The following is a 15855-nucleotide window of genomic DNA, read 5'->3' as shown; positions in this document are numbered from 1 at the left end:
ACACAACACCAATAAACTCCTCCTCCCTCTCTGATTGATTACAGCAATTCACTTCTCCTAGACCACACTGTGTATTCCCGCTAATTCCATCAGATGCTTCTACTGCTAGTTTTATTTTCCGTCTTAGTTCATTAGCTCAACTGGCTTCTTTTTTTCTGCAATTCTGGAAAAATATCTTTATAGTAATTTACATTACTACCAAGGAACAAGAAGCCAGCCAATATGGAGTATTGGCATGGTATAAGCCCCAATTTGCTTCTGATGGCCAGTGCCTTCATCTGACCCGCACCATTGCCCCGTTGGCCTGCCGCCTTTGCCCAGCTGCTCTCCCTTGGCCCTAAACAGCTCCTTACCTGCTCCTCACACCAGAGGTTCCCCCACCATGGACATGGAAGAGGGTTGTAGAGACACAGTCCTGTGAGAGTGGCGCTGGCCGTCATCTCGCAAGACTTCAGAGGAGCATGCGCGAGGGACGCCGCAGGGAGAAGTCACACCCCAGCACTCCTTTTAAGAAGGGACACAGAGGCCTCCAGTGCAGCATCCTGCCTGGGAGGCAGTGATGGAAAGAGACATAAGAACATGGTTGACAGTGAAGTAACTAGTCCTGCCAGCAATAATTTGGAGGATTAAAGGAATACTAAACAATACAAGGTGTTTAGTCATATGGTAAACCACACCATAATTGGCGATGAGGATTAAGGATTGAACCCACCAACGCTGAGATCCAACAACACTTTCCACCTTCTTGCAGACCCCGGGTAGGCCAGCAATCCTGTGGCCCCCAATGGCGTATTTAACATATTTGGATGCCCTGGGGATGCAGAGTATGCCCCAAGCAGGAAGAGGGCCATGTTACTGAATGCCATGGGGGTGGAAGGACAGAGTATCTTCGCAGGGTTAAAGAAGGAAGCAGTTGCAGGGGATGATGATGATGTGTTCAAGGAAGACATCAGAAGGATAGTCAAAAGATTCTCCAACACAGAAAACAGTGCTGCGTAGAATACGATTCTACACTAGGAAGCAAGACAGTGCAGTGTCGGTGGATGACTATGTCATAAGAATGCGTGAAATGGACGCGCTGTGTGAATTTGAGAACAATACAGAAAATATGATTTGTGACATGCTAACAGTGCACACCAACAACAGCAGGAATGTGCAAGAGAAGTTGATTCTGGAGAAAGAAAAGCAGTTAGACAAAGCCATTCAAATTTCCAAGGTGGCAGAAGAGACCATGCTCCACGGAAGAAACAAAATGGCAAGAAAGTGCATAGGTGTATGCCATTCAATACATGGCAAATGGAGAGAGACCCAGGAGTGACGCCAGAGATGAGTGAGGAAAGCAAAAGGAACCTCTAACATGACACAGGTGCACAAGCATTCGCCACTTGGTGAATGACATAACATGCCAAGCCTGAAATAAAGAATGCACGAACTGTAAAAGATTTGGACATATCGCAGTAGCGTGTCACTGGCGAGGGAAGAATGTGTCATCCACAGAAACGACTGGAGGTACGGGAGAAGAGTGTTCACATGAAGACAGGCCAACTGTCATCATGGTGAATAGCTCAACGGCCAGAAGGGAGACACCGCATCGAGTAATGACAGATTCAGACCTGAATTTATTGCCCATTCACACATACAAGAAAATGGTGGGGCTAAGCTAAATGGAAGTTCGAAGGACAAAGCATAGACCCACAGTGTTTGGTGGGGCTCAGTAAGTGTACTGGGCTACAACGGAACTGTAGAATTCAAGGGCAGACATATCAAAACAAGAGTGTACTTTTCAGAGGAGGGTTTGGCAGTGCTGGGTTGGGATGATCAGGCGAAGTTAAACATCAAGCTGGATCCCAGCACAGAAGACCAAGAACTCTCCATAAGAGCAGCAGGAGAGTCAGTATCAAGGTGCAAGAGTCCCCAAAGCTGTTTTCAGAGGGTTTTGGAAAAATAAACAATTATGCACACAAAATTCAGCTAAAGCAACTCAGAAGATGGTCCAAGAGGGCACAATCAAAACAATGGAGTCCTCAGAATGGTTAAGCCCTGTGGTACAAAAAGCAGCAGTCAAATGACATTAGAAGCTGCATCGATTTGCGCAGTCTACATTTGGAAATCATAACAGATGGCTACCCACTGCTAAGTCTAAACAAACTAATTCTACTAAGGAAAGAGGCCAAGTACGTCTCTAAATTGGATATGAGAGATGCATACAACCCAATTCGTTTACACAAAGAATCAAGGCCGTTGACAGCGTTCATCACCCCATTTGGCACATATCAATTCACCAGAATGCATTTTGCCTTGTCGTCCGCCGCCTCTGTATTTCACAGGGTGATGTACTCGCTACTATGAAACATTGTCAATGTGTCGTATTTCCAGGACGATATCCGAATCTATGCAGAAGATGAGGAGACTCATGACGTGGAATTGAGGAATGTGCTTACAAAATTGCAAGAGGCAGGAGTGAGGTGCGGTATGAAAAGTGCACGATTAATGCTAGAGAAGTAGAATATTTGGGATACAAGATCTCACAAGAAGGAATCAGTCCCAAGAAAAACCTGATGCAAGCAATTGTGAAAGCCTCAGCACCAACCAATAAGGAAAAACTAAGATCGTTCCCAGACTTAGAGTACTATGCAAAATGTGTACCCAGATTCTCAGAAATGGCAGAATACAAAAGGCAGCTGGAACAGAAGAGAGCGTTCAAAGTAGTAAAAACGACAGTTCAACCCGATGTGGAAAACATATATAACCACTGATGCAAGTGCATATGGGCTGGGGAAAACTGTCACGCAGAAAAGGGGATGCAGAACATGTCGTGCTGTTTGCGTCCAAGGCATTGTCAGAAGTGGAAAATACTACTCCACCGTGGAGGAGATGTCAGCGTGCACCTGGCTGGTGGATTACTTTAGGGCTTGTGTGAGGTATCAAATTACACTTGGTTAAGTACCACAAGCCATTGTTGCATAGGTTGAGCCCTGGGGGCACGAAGACATCTACTCTGAGATTGGCACGCATAGCAGAAAAACTTCAGGAGTGCACATATGAAATCGCACACATCCCAGTATGGAGTAATGTACAAGCAGACTGCATGTCCCTCCTGCCAGTGCAGGGCAGTATTGTATTGTATTCGTAATTTATATAGTGCCCTTTCCCAATATGTATGGCATCAATGTGCTTTATGGTTGGAATGCCCTCGGTGACCGCATTCCATTTGTGGGAGGTTCTAAGAGTTGAATTAAGGATGTATGTGTGCATTTTACCAGGCTAGGATTTAGGTGGGTTGGCTAGGCTCCAGTAAGGAGCCCAGGCACCTGGACAGCTGTTGGGTTTAGGATAGAATGCCAGTGCTGGAGATTCGATGTGTGCCCAGCTAGACCGACATTTTTTCGTAGGTTGTCGCTGTACGCTAATGGCATAAATTTTGAGGTATGCCACTGTTTTCAGTGTGGATGGTTATGCCTGCTACTAGCCATAGCTGCATTCTAGGGTGCATGGATGGGTGGCCGTGCCTGCAGTCTGTTTCCACAGATGTAGTGCAATGTGTACATACCGTAAGCTTGGATATAGTTTGGCTTCAATATAGTTTTTCTTGGTCCAGTGAGATTGGTTGATCTCACTAGTCGCAGTGTCCCTGGATCAAACGTTTGAGCAGTGGGAAAGGGGCCCGAAGGGGGTGTGGGTGGTGTACGATCGGCTGTGAGTGGCGGTTATCTGATGGAGGCGGCGAGAGTTTGGCACAGTGTGCCGCTGAGAGCGCTGCCGGCATCCGTGGGGGTATTGGTCATGGAGTGCTGCTGCAAACGCTGGCGGCATCTGTGGGGTATTGGTAGATAGGAGTGTCGTTGTGTTTGGGTCAGTACTGACAGTGTGTGGGAGGGTTTCAAGAAGCGGAAGGGAAGAGCCAGGTTGTGAGTGCCTTTCTGAATGCCAAATGATTTTCAATATTGTGGATGTGCAGGGTTCCAGATGGACTGCGCTTGGACAGAGAAGGAGGAGGAGCCGCACAGTCTGGTGGAGGTGCAATTCGCAACTAGGAGGAATGTTGTGCTGGATCTTAGTGTCCTTGAGAGGTGGTAGAGAGTGACTGTCTTGGAGAAATTCTGGGCCGGTGTTGTGGATCGCCCGGTGAGTGATGCACATGGCTTTAAAGGTAGTGCGTCGACCAATAGGGAGCCAGTGGAGGACTCTTAGCGTAGGGCTGGTGTGTTCTCTGGGAGTAAAGTTAATCAGCAGGCAGCCCGTATTATTTTGGATTCTTTGCAGTTTTGCAGACTATTAAAAAATATTTTTTCAAGAAGAAGAAGAGCATCAGAACTTTGACTTTGTCCACTGACTTTGGCTGTCCTGGCTCCCTAAAAGGTCTCCTTCTGAATGTATTGGCTTTGTTCCCTTACATGTCTTAAATGTTGAATTTTAATGCAGGGATAATAGACTGCCAGCATCCCTTTGGGAGCATCTAACTGTTCTTATAACCTAACTGTTCTTATAACCTATAAGTCTGTCCTGATCTAACCCTGACCTTTCCTTCCTTAAAAACTGAATATTGCAAAAGTGTTACTATGTAAATGCTATACTGACCTCAAATGACGTCGCCTCCGGTTGCTGGAACATGTGTAACATATGAATGAATTACTCGCCTGCTTTACTGTTCACTTTTTAAATTGAAGCCTAACTTGGGATTAATGTTACAGCTAATTACTGCTTTTTAAAGAATGCTTTAAATATGTGTATAAATAAATAATTAATTTATTGTAACTTTAAGTGTGTAAGTGTTTAATTGGATACTTGTATTTACTAGTTTCATTGACCAGCTCTACAGCTCACACTACCCTTTTTAAGATAAGCCTGGCTGCTAAATCGCACTATCAACTTGTGTATAGTACAGGCCTATATTAAAAGTTGGGTCAAATACCAAGAACATAAGTCTTGTGTAGTCCCACATCAGTTGGACTGCACTAATTCTTACCCAACAATGAGGCTCCACAGGAGTGCCATCGTGATCTTCTTGCCTTTTTTAAGTGAGGTCGAAAACTCCTGACTGTCGGATTCAATGTCCTGCATGTGGACGACCCAGCTGCCCAGTCACATGTGATTGTTGCTTGAAAACAGTCTAGCTTCAGCCCAATCCATGTAATTTAGTCCAGTTACAAGTGGAAACATAGCCTTGGATAAGGCTTCCTCCAGTGCAGCATAGAAGTCCATGTTCGCAGGTCCGCAGGAGACGCTGGTACGTTGCGCTATGTCCACGCAGCATATCCTTTAAGACCTGAGAATTGGACCCTCTGTGGTAAAGCCAGCGCAGGACAAGGGCGCAGTGTTGTGCGCTCAAGGTCCAGCTGCAGACACTGACCATCTGATATGTTGTGCTACGTCACCGCAGCGTATCCTTTAAGAACAGAGGATCTCACCCTCTGCGGCAAAGCCAGCGCAGGACAAGGTGGCAGTTTTGTGCGCTGCAGGTGTTTGGCGAAAGGGGTAGCGGCGCACAGCGAGTACGCTGCACAGTCGTCAACCAGCAGTGACCGAAAGTTAAGAAAGGAGCGGGCAGCGGGAGCAGCCACTAATGCTCTCTACTAAACTGCCCAGCCTTTGAGCGTCCCATTAACCACCTGGTTATAAATGCTCGGTCACTGTAAAACCACAGGCTTTCCCCTCTTGCGGTTAGCTCACTGTGTTTTGTGAGTCCCAGCTGTGTCCTGGGGCTGCTGTGCCTCCACATTGCTAACTTCTGTGTTCTAGGCCCGTTTTCCCCCCTCTGTGTTCCCAACCCATTGGTTACTGTTGGTTAACTGTTGTGCTCTCTAGGTCGGTTTTCCCCTTCTAGGTTCCTATCCACGGTTGGTATCCGTTGGCAACTGTTTGCTATGTCCACTAGGCTCTCTCCCACTCTCTAGGTTCCCACTACAATGTGGTTATTGCTGGTATTGTGTTCAAATGCCTTGCTGCTGCTTTTTGTGTTCCTTACTGTGCCATTCCTCCCTGCCCCCTCCCTTTTCTGTGCATCTTGAGTTGTGCTGGGCAGTGCTCCTCTCCCTCTCCCCCTCCTCTCTCCTACTTCCTCACATTTTCCTCCTCTCGCCCTCTATGGTGCTCTCGATTTCTCCCATTTTATGTAACTGCTACTCTCACTCCTATCTTATCCCCTTACTATGACTGGAAGGAAAATGTTCAAGAGGGATATCCTGGTCTCCAACCTAGGCCTTCCTATTGCTGATAACTACATCACTGCTTCTTCCAGACAGACTCTGAATGACATCCTCTTTGTTGTTCCCTCGCCAGATTCTTCTTCTCCACCAACCTCCATCTACCACATTCGATGGGTGTACCAAACTGCTGTACCCCACCCTGGAGGTCTTTCAAAAGTGGCAACCTGCTCCACGTTGCTACTCTCAACACTCGCTCTGCTGTCAAACACTCCTCTTACATCCGTCCTCGCTCTCACTGAGACATGGTTCACAGCAAACTGTCACAGGTTTTGACACTCTCCTCCCGTAGGGCTACACAATCCTCTCAGAGCCCAGAACCAACTGGCCTGGAGGTGGAGTGGCCCTGATCTTTCCAGAGTGGGTCCCTGCTTCTGTCATTTCTACGCAGGCATCCTCTGAATGCCTGGTCTGCAGGCTCTCCATCTCTCCTGACCTCTTTCTGACTGTGGACACCATCTATAGGCCATCTGGCCAGGTCTCCCTCTTCCTCTAAGAATGGGCTGACCTCTCCTCTTCTCTCCTTGCCTCTACCTCTCAACTTCTCCTCCGAGACCCCAACATCCACCTGGATGCTTCCAAATCCCACCTCTGGGATCTTCCACAACCTCTGCAACACGCTCTCCCTGTCCATTCTATCCTCTGGTCCGACACACTCTGCTGGACACACCTTGGATGTTCTCAGCTCCTCAGGCAGTCCCCTCTCTAACCCTCTCACCACTCCTCTCTCTCTTGGCCTGACCACTTTCTGCTCTCCTCTCACCTGAAACTTCTTGTCCCCCCCTCAGGCAAAGACTACCCCAGCCTAGCCACCTTCCTTATTGGTCTTTCGGCGCATGAAGAGAGGGTCAGTGGATGCCTTTACCTCTACTTTCTCTGCTCCTCCTACTCCGGCAGCTGACTTACACTCTTGACACAGCCCTCTCTAACCTGCATCTTTTCCATCTCCAACACATCCTTGCCACTGCCTACCTCTAAGTGCAACTCTTGGTATGACTCCGACCTTGCCACCCTGAAACGCAAGTGCAGGGTGGCTTAGAGGAAGTGGAGGGCTTCGGGCGCATTCTCTGACAAACTGGCCTGCCACCTGCGCCAAAAGCAATACAGACTGTGTCCTCTCCAAGAAGAGGGTCCATATTCAAGCCCAAGTCTCTGCAGCCTCCAACAACACGGCCAAAATCTTTTAAATATGTAAGGAGCTGGCCAATCCTACTGCAGTCTCCACCTCTCCCGTTTCCTCCCAGGCTCTCTGTATGGCTCTGGCCTCTCATTTCACAACTAAAACTCAGGACACCTTCTCTTCGCTCTCCTCTCCCTCTCTCAGGCCCCCATTGGCCACCTCCCCCTCTCTTCGTCCTTTTTCTCCTTCTCTCTGATAACATGTGACAAGGTTTCTAGACAAGTCCTATCTATGAAAGTGTTGTCCAAACAGGTGCTCCCCTGCTCTTCCAGAACCATCAAGGAAAATATTGCCACCCTCACTCCAGCCGTGGCCAATTTCTCCCCTCTCTCCTCAAGCACTCCCTTGTGCAGCCCCTCCTAAAAAAGCCTTCTGCCGATCCTACCTGTCCGACTAATTTGGGTATGTTTGACCGGAAAAAAAAAAAAATAAAAAAATAATAATAATTAAAAAAATAAATAAAAAAATAAAATCGAAAAAACGCAAACATCATATCCTATAATGTACGGCATAGCTTTGCGGTTTAAAAAAATAAATGTTTGGTTCCACACACCCCTAAACCCCCATCACCTGTTATCTCGCCGCCTGGTCCACTTCAGCCCTGCAGCGTCAGATCCGTCCCTCCAACGTGGGTCTGATCCGACGCCGCAGCGTCCCTTATTCTTTTTCTTTGTTGGTCCCCGCCTCCAATATTGAGGAAGCGGGGGACACCCTTGCAACCCTCCCAAGGCTAATACATACGGATCACAGGGAGCAGGGGACACCCCTCCAACCTCTGCCCCACATGTTTGGTATTTATTAGCCTAATTGTTCACTTTTTTTTTTTTTTTTTTTAAAATCGAATGATACTGACCAAATTCGGTCAAATGTATCATTCGATCAGAAAAAACTAAGAAAAAAAAACAGAACAATTATGCGAATACCGTTCGACTAACTATTGCCCGATTTCTATCAGTCCTTTCATGAACAAACTCCTGGAAAAGTTGCCCATCTCTGAGCTTACTCTCCACACTGAATCAGTTTCTCCATGATCATCAGTCTGGCTTCAGACCAACCAGAGCCATGGAAACTGCTCTCCTGAACACCCATGAAGATCATCTAACTTGATGCCAGCTCTTCCTCGGTCCTCCTCCTCCTCCTTGACATTTCCTCTGCTTTTGACACTGTCAATCACGCCACCCTGATCAATCGCCTCAGCGAGAAACTGGGTATCACGGATCAGGCCCTGGCGTGGCGGACCTCCTTCCTCCGGGACAGACTATCCCAGGTCCAACTTGGGTCCTTTCTCTCCACCACCTCTCTCGCCACATGTGGTGTCCCCAGGGCTCTATCCTCTCACCCTGGCTCTTCAATGTCTATCTGGCCACTTAGGCCCAGCTGTGCTCCACTTTCCCTTCTAACTTTGTGTTATGCGGATGACACTCAGCTCTTTCAGACTTCCCTCAGCCTCCTCTTCTCCCTCCCACATTCATTCCTGACTGTCTAGCCGCAATTCAGGATTGGTCGGCCTCCAACAATCTCTGCCTTAATGCCAGTAAGACGGAGATCCTTCTCATTGGGACGCCTACTCCAGCTTTCCTCCTCTCACTCTGGCCGCCCTCCTTGGGCCCTCGACCCTTGTATTCCTGCGAGGCAAAAAACCTTGGTGTCATCTCCGACTTCACTCTCTCTTTCTCTCCTCACAGCTCGGACATCGCCAAGAAGTCCCACTACCAGCTTCACCTCCTCAAAGGTATTCTACCTTTTCTCACTTCCCCTAGAAGCTCACTGTCGGTAGAGCCCTGGTTCTCAGCAGACTGGACTACTGCAACAGCTTTTTTTCTAAATCTGCCTAACTCTACTCTTCGCCCTATGTAACTAATCCTGAACAGGACTGCGAAACGTATCCGTGGCCTCAAGCCCAGGGACTGTATTTCTCCATCCCTGAAATCTCTCCACTGGCTCCTGGTGGCAGCAAGGATCCGAATATGTTGCCAAATTCATCTCTGGTGCCACTGGTAAGTGCTTCCTGATAAAGACTAGGTTACAAAGGTTGGTCTAATATACTTCCACCTTTCCCTAGTCAATATGTTTACAGTTCTGGCTTTTCCTGGATTACTTTCACTGTAGAATTAAGGAGCTAAATATAACGTCTGATTTCATGGCTCCTATGGTGACCAAGGAGTGTTTTTGGTTAATTGGGTGGATAATTGCTTGTACGTTTTATTTGGGTTTTTAATGCAGCTGAATAGCAGTTTCGAATTGCTACCGTTTCAGTGAAAGGAGGGCAAAGATGGATGAAAGGGGTGATGAGAAGCTCCGAAAATGAGTTTTTTTTTTTAATGGTATACAGCGACGTCGGTTAAGCAAACGATTTTCCCACTGCTGCCTCCCCTTCCTGCTCTAATCTCCCATTCTTCAGTTATCCCTTCTGTCATTTGCTGCAGACTTTAGGTTTTCTCTTTGATTATATGCCGGCTCTTTGTTAAACATTCCTAATGCCTTTTGGCGTCCACCTCAGCACTGCTCCAAGCCTGCATCGAACCCCCTGAAGGCACAGCTTGGTAGCCACACCTTGTTAGTTCCACCCTCCAAGTGTTGCAGAGAAAGGAGACAAAAAGCTAAGATACTGCACCACAGCTGTCACTGCAGAAAGAACCACGAGCTGTCGCTAGAAATTAACACGCACTTCATTCGGCTAGATTTTCGTGTCAGTTCAATTTAAAAAAAGTAGAAATGTGTTTTTATGAGAAATAAAACATGCTTTGGTGGTGAAGAATGGCGTAATCTTTTTACGCAACCTTCCGCCCCCATAATGCAGTCCCAAGCAACTCTGGGATGAATAGCATCGGCCGCGTTGCCCATTTCAGCCTCGGCAACACCATGGAGGTACGTGGGGTGGCTTATGCTAAACAGGAGGTGCTGCTGCGGAACAGTGGGCCCCTCCCACCTTCGGATAGTAGGTTTAGTCAAGCAGTCAAGCTCTTTGGCATATCACGCTAAATCTCGCACGCTTCTCCCCTGCGTGAAAAGCCAAGAAAAAGCAGCGCAAGAGAATGATTATACATTCTTGTAATGTAATTGCTCACTGTTTATTTATCATTGTATGAACCCATCATTTTGCAAGCGCTTAAGTGAAATGCAGAGAACAGTGAAAGAACAGGATTTTATGGCGTGGAAGCAACAGCATCATCACTCTGTAGATATTAACGCAATAAGACGACTCATGCTTTAAGCCTGGGGACGCAAACATGAACTATTATTATTTTTTACATTTCACTCTATCTTTAAAAATCAATTTTGTACATTTCCGCCATTAATGGCCTTGAAGGCATTTCCGAGAAGTATATAGCACTGCAACGCGAGGAGTGCATTAGAAAAAGGGCAATTAAACTTCGTGTTCGTGGTCAAAGAAAAAATCCCAAGGGGGAGATTATTGTAATATGCCATAAAATATTCAGTCAGTGCCCGATCACAGAAGTACTTCAAAGAAGAATTATTTTTTTTCTAAAAAAAAAAAAAACGGGTAGGCCAGATTTCAAAAGAAAATCATGTGCATCAGGCACTATAGGATTAGGGGCACTATGGGGGAAACGTTAAACACTATAAACGATGGAACTGTGTCTGCACTAGGAGTACCCTTTGGCACCTGTAAAATAATCCTCCAGTGAGCAACCTGCAGAACATAACTAATAGGCAGCAGACGTCTATAATGCCAAGGTAGTGTTGTCCCTGAATTGTAAAGAGAAATTAACGATCGTGGGCATTTTTTAGGAGAACCTAAAGAAAACCTATGACATGCACATGTGTTGAGATGTGCAACGTGCAGTAGCCACTAGACAGACATCAGTGGACAGAAAAATGTGCGTTGCAAGTTATGAAGTGGCTTAGCTAAATCAACACCTAAAACATGAGGTGGGTTAGAGGCAGCAATAAACTGAATGTGACACATAAAATGTAGTTTTCTTAATTTATAAAAGGAGGACAGCTGGATATTTTTTCATAGAAATTAAAAAGGCTTAAACCCCAAAGAAATAAAATACAGATTCGGAACATTCATTCCACCAAATGTCAAATAAATGGAGCGCAAGACCTAATTAAGATGGATTTCCCAAATCCACCCTTGCATAAACAAGAAGGCACTGTGGACTAACCAACCCCAATCAAGGTATGGTTTCACAGAATATGGTTCCATCTCATGAGGACTGTGGGAGTGGTCTAAGGCTACAATAAGTCCACACAGAACACCTGCAAAAATTCAAGTTAGACATGTTAGTACAAAAATATATTCAATGATTTACTAGGCCTTTCAACTACACAAAGCAGGTAAAACATATAGCCAAATATTGTCAAGCACTTACTATAAAACAGATATGTACATTCAACATTTGTAGGAGAAAGAAAACATATTTCAATAAACATTGAAACACAGGAAAGTACTTATATGCACGAAATTCGGTAAAGGGACTTAGAATACCCACAGTACAGCCCCTCTAATACTTAATGAATCCAACCCTAAGATGGTTTGGTGCATTGTGTCCTAAAGTCACCAGTTCCAAATGTATACTTCACAGGTAGGTTTTTTAAGAGATCTGGGCGGTGCCAGTGGTTATGATCAAAAGGCAAGTAAAGTTTTGGTAGGTAAACCTACTCAAACCCAGTTACTTGGATAGGCCTAGGAAGGGATCATTGACCAGGCTTCCACCAACCAAAGTCAGGAAAAAGTAGTTTAGGGAAAGGCCTTTACCACCCATGTAACCCTAAAGAGAACGGGGGAGGAGGGGAACAGGTATGTTAACTTGCTCCCTGCCCCCACCCACCTGTACCCCCCACCCGATTCATATTTCTCAACAGAACACTGCTGAGGTTCCAGAATCCGTTGGGCTTGGTCCAGTCAAGGAAGGGCCAGGGGGGCTTTAGGGGCAGAGGTAACTTTTGGATGTAGGATCTAGTTTCAGATGGTATCAGTGCTTAGGACACATTCCAGACACCACCTGTGTCTGCTAAACTAGCAACTCTCCACGTGGACTGCTACATTCTCCCACTCTCGCCTGTCTTTTTTTCTCTATTCGTGCCTCTTCCATTGACTGTGCTTTCTCTGGCTTTCACCATGCACTTAGGACTCCATTTGACCAGCACTAACTGGCTTGCACATTCACACCTTCAGCCTTGTATCACACCTGAAATTCAGACCCTCAAAACAAACTGCACCGTGACTAAAGACACTGGCGCAAATTACAGACACATACCCTACTTCTAGCCTACATACATTTCCTAGCTGCCCCAACCTCTTCACTGCAAATCTTCCTACTTCACAAATCTAATCTCCCTTCAGTCAGTCCTGCAAACTTTCATCTATCCTCCAGTATTTGCTCACACGTCCCAGGCCACTATCCATCTCCTCCTAACCATCTGGTAATGACTGTACGTACTTTTCCTCTAAAATCGCAAATTTGTTACACTCTAACAGTCCTCCCCAAGCCCTCCCTTCTGTCCACCACCTCTCCCCCTAACTTTTCTAATCTCCCCAACCTGTCCTATTGAATTAGCATCCATTCTTCACAGTGCAAACCCATCTTGTACTCCTAACAACTGTTTTTCTCCTCAAGTGGTCAAAGACTTTACCTCAATCACTTGTCCTTATCTCTTGAAGTTCTTTAACCTCACTCTCCACTGCACAGTTCCCTGCCTCCTTCAAATCTGCAACCATCTTACCCCTACAGAAGAAACCCTCTGCTGTCCCAAACGTCCCAGGAAGTTATCGCCCAGTTTCTCTCCTTCCCCATTATTCAAAAGTCCTCGAGTATGTGGTCTTGGACAAGATCACCAAGTACCTTTGAATCCACTTTAATATGGCTTCCACAGTTAACAATCCACGGAGACTACACTCCTGCATGTCTCCAACTTTTTCTCTAATGCTCACCACTCCAAACTCTCCTCTAGACTGATTCTTTAGGACCTTTGGGCCACTTCCGATACGTTCGCCCACCCTTCTCTCCTCTTCACTTTCCAGTACCTAGGGTTTCTCTAATCTGCGATTGCCTGAATCACCTCCATCCTGGAATGCCGATTCTTTAAAATCTCTTGGAACTCACAAACGTCTGACCCCACCCCTCTCCCCGTCGGCAACCCCAAGAATCAGCTCTTACACCTCTACTCTTCACTCTTTATACTCCCTCTGCCCTAGGAAGACTTCTCATCCTTTGGCATTCACCATCACCTTTTTCCTGACGACGTTCAAATATTTCTCTCCTTTCCTGTTTCAACCAGCCATCTGGGAGCAGATTACAAACTGTCTCACTGGATCACTTTCTGTTGCCATATGCTGAACTCTTCAGAAACAGAAAATCTTTCTTCCAGCTTCCATGACATTCCTACTCTCGCCTATCCAATCTCCTTTCCGGTCTGAACTTCTCCCTCACCCAAGGATCGCAATGTTTATGTTTATTAGGTTTATATAGCGCTTCACAGTATAACAACAAGGTATCATAAAGAAAGAAGCATATATACAATCATGAAGCACAACAGTGAGCCAGTATGCAGAACAATTTACTTAGGTGGAGAGGGAAGGGAGAGGAGGTAGGTAAGGAAGGTTCCAAATAACTGATTTGAGATCAATGGGTGCGAGAAGAAGGGGAAGGGAGGGAAAGGAGATAGGAACGGAAAAGGGGAGTTAGAGAGGGGAGAAGGTAGGGAATGAAAGTCATTGGGGGAGTGGAGAAGAATGGCTTTCAAGGAGGTGCGGAAGGATGAGTAGGTGGGGATGGAGCGGAAAGAGGTAAGGAGTTCCAATGTAGGGGGGGCAAGCACTGAAAGGAACGGAAGCATGAGGAGGTGCATGGGGCAGGGGGTACAGTGAGTAAGAAGAGGTCAGCTGAGCGGAGACAGCGGGTGGGAGTGTAAAATGAGAGGAGAGAAGAGAGATGGGGGCGAGTTCATGGAGGGATTGGGGTCCCTTTTTGATAATGACCTACAATTGGAACAATTCATCACTACCACTGCCTCTTCTGTACAAACTAACCTCCTCAACATTAAGAAAAATCAGTCCTTTTCTTTCTAACCACTCTATAAAAACTTCTCCACTCTTGTGCTCAGTAAACAACTACTCTTGTGCTCAGTAAACTGGACTATTGCTCAAGCCTACTCCTTGGCCGTGAAAAACACCCTTTTTAAGTTAATTCTCCTATTCTACAAAGAAGGGTTCCAAATTGCTGGGAGCCATTTAGCTCATGGTACAGACCTACGAGAGCCTGGTTAGCTTGAAAGCATCAGCTACCAGGAGCTATGTCTGGATCCCCTACTCCTTCTGGTGCCTTACAAAAATGCATATGGGACATTAACTTTAAGGATTGAGAATTGTCTTAAAGAAGAATGAGGACACAGCTAGTACACATTTAAACATAAATCCTACATAATGGGCAAAAAGTTAAAGACTAAATCTCATGTGGAAGTTAGATTTTCGGTGTACTTTGTGCTTGCTCCTGGGTTCCCACCTCAAGCTCATGCCTACTGGGTGAAGCCTGACACCCAGGAACTGGCTTTAGCTCCCGCTCATCAAATCTTAACTTCGAACCCTGTAAAGACATCAATGGTCTTGCTTCTCACAGTACCAGCCCGATTACATATCAGTTTACTCACCATCTTGTTCTCTCAGATCCTCATCTGCACTGACCCTCAGCATCCCATACCCTCACTGTGCCTCCTGTCACTTCCGCTCGAACTCCCTACTCACCCTGATCGACTGAAACCCTCTGCCCATAACCATCAATGCCAGCCCAACTGTGGATCTCATCAAAGCTCAGCATAAACTTTGCTTACTTGTGAAAGAGGGAGCACCCCTGCCCTCTGCCCCATCCTTGCTGCATAGCCACACCACTACATCCATTTGTGCTTAATAGTCTGTGTATATTTAAATAGTACTCTTTAATTTGAAGCAATCGGCCCCTTAGGTTAATGTTACCTTTGTACATCACCTGTTTTCTTATTTATATTTTTTTCTGTTTGTTTTGACCCTGGTGTGTGTCCCACATTTCTACATCCTCATTAACTGGCACACCACTTGTTCTCATCTTTGCACTATTGCACAGGTACCCTTCTGTGCCTCTGCCACCTGTAAATATGTTATGGTAATCAGTTTCTGATCGAAATTAACAACCTTTCCCTCAAATAAATACAAATATGTATAAGTCTCACTGGGGTTTCGTTTCCTTATAACATAAGAACTTTATTCTTCAGCAAGAGCATAGCATTTGCGCAAGTGTCTTACGGGAGGCCTAGTCCTTCAACATTGTGTACAAAAGTCAAACCACTGAAAATGCCCTAGAATTCTATAGGACTCTGCGTCTGGGCCCTCAGGGCCAGGGAGTTTTGCGACGCTAAATCATGCAATGGCTGTCTGAACCTCCTAACAGCAAGATGGCAACATAACTATTGCAACCTCTTAATTCAGATGTTCTTGCACCATATTTGTCAGAATCTCTTTCAAGGCTGAAT

The 15855-nt window shown here is 46.0% G+C and overlaps 1 protein-coding gene across 1 annotated transcript in view; it reads right to left on the bottom strand.

Annotated features, from left to right (window-relative positions):
• HDDC2 (HD domain containing 2) overlaps positions 1-15855 on the bottom strand; it is a 201084-nt gene that overhangs the window by 75456 nt on the left and 109773 nt on the right. The gene's annotated exons all lie outside the window — the stretch shown is intronic.

The sequence above is a fragment of the Ambystoma mexicanum genome, chromosome 4q (assembly GCF_040938575.1).
Source record: "Ambystoma mexicanum isolate Mex_15411 chromosome 4q, UKY_AmexF1_1, whole genome shotgun sequence".
NCBI classification, from domain to species: Eukaryota; Metazoa; Chordata; class Amphibia; order Caudata; family Ambystomatidae; genus Ambystoma; species Ambystoma mexicanum.
Note: the sequence above shows the minus strand (reverse complement) of the source record. Positions and strands in the feature narration are given on the sequence as shown.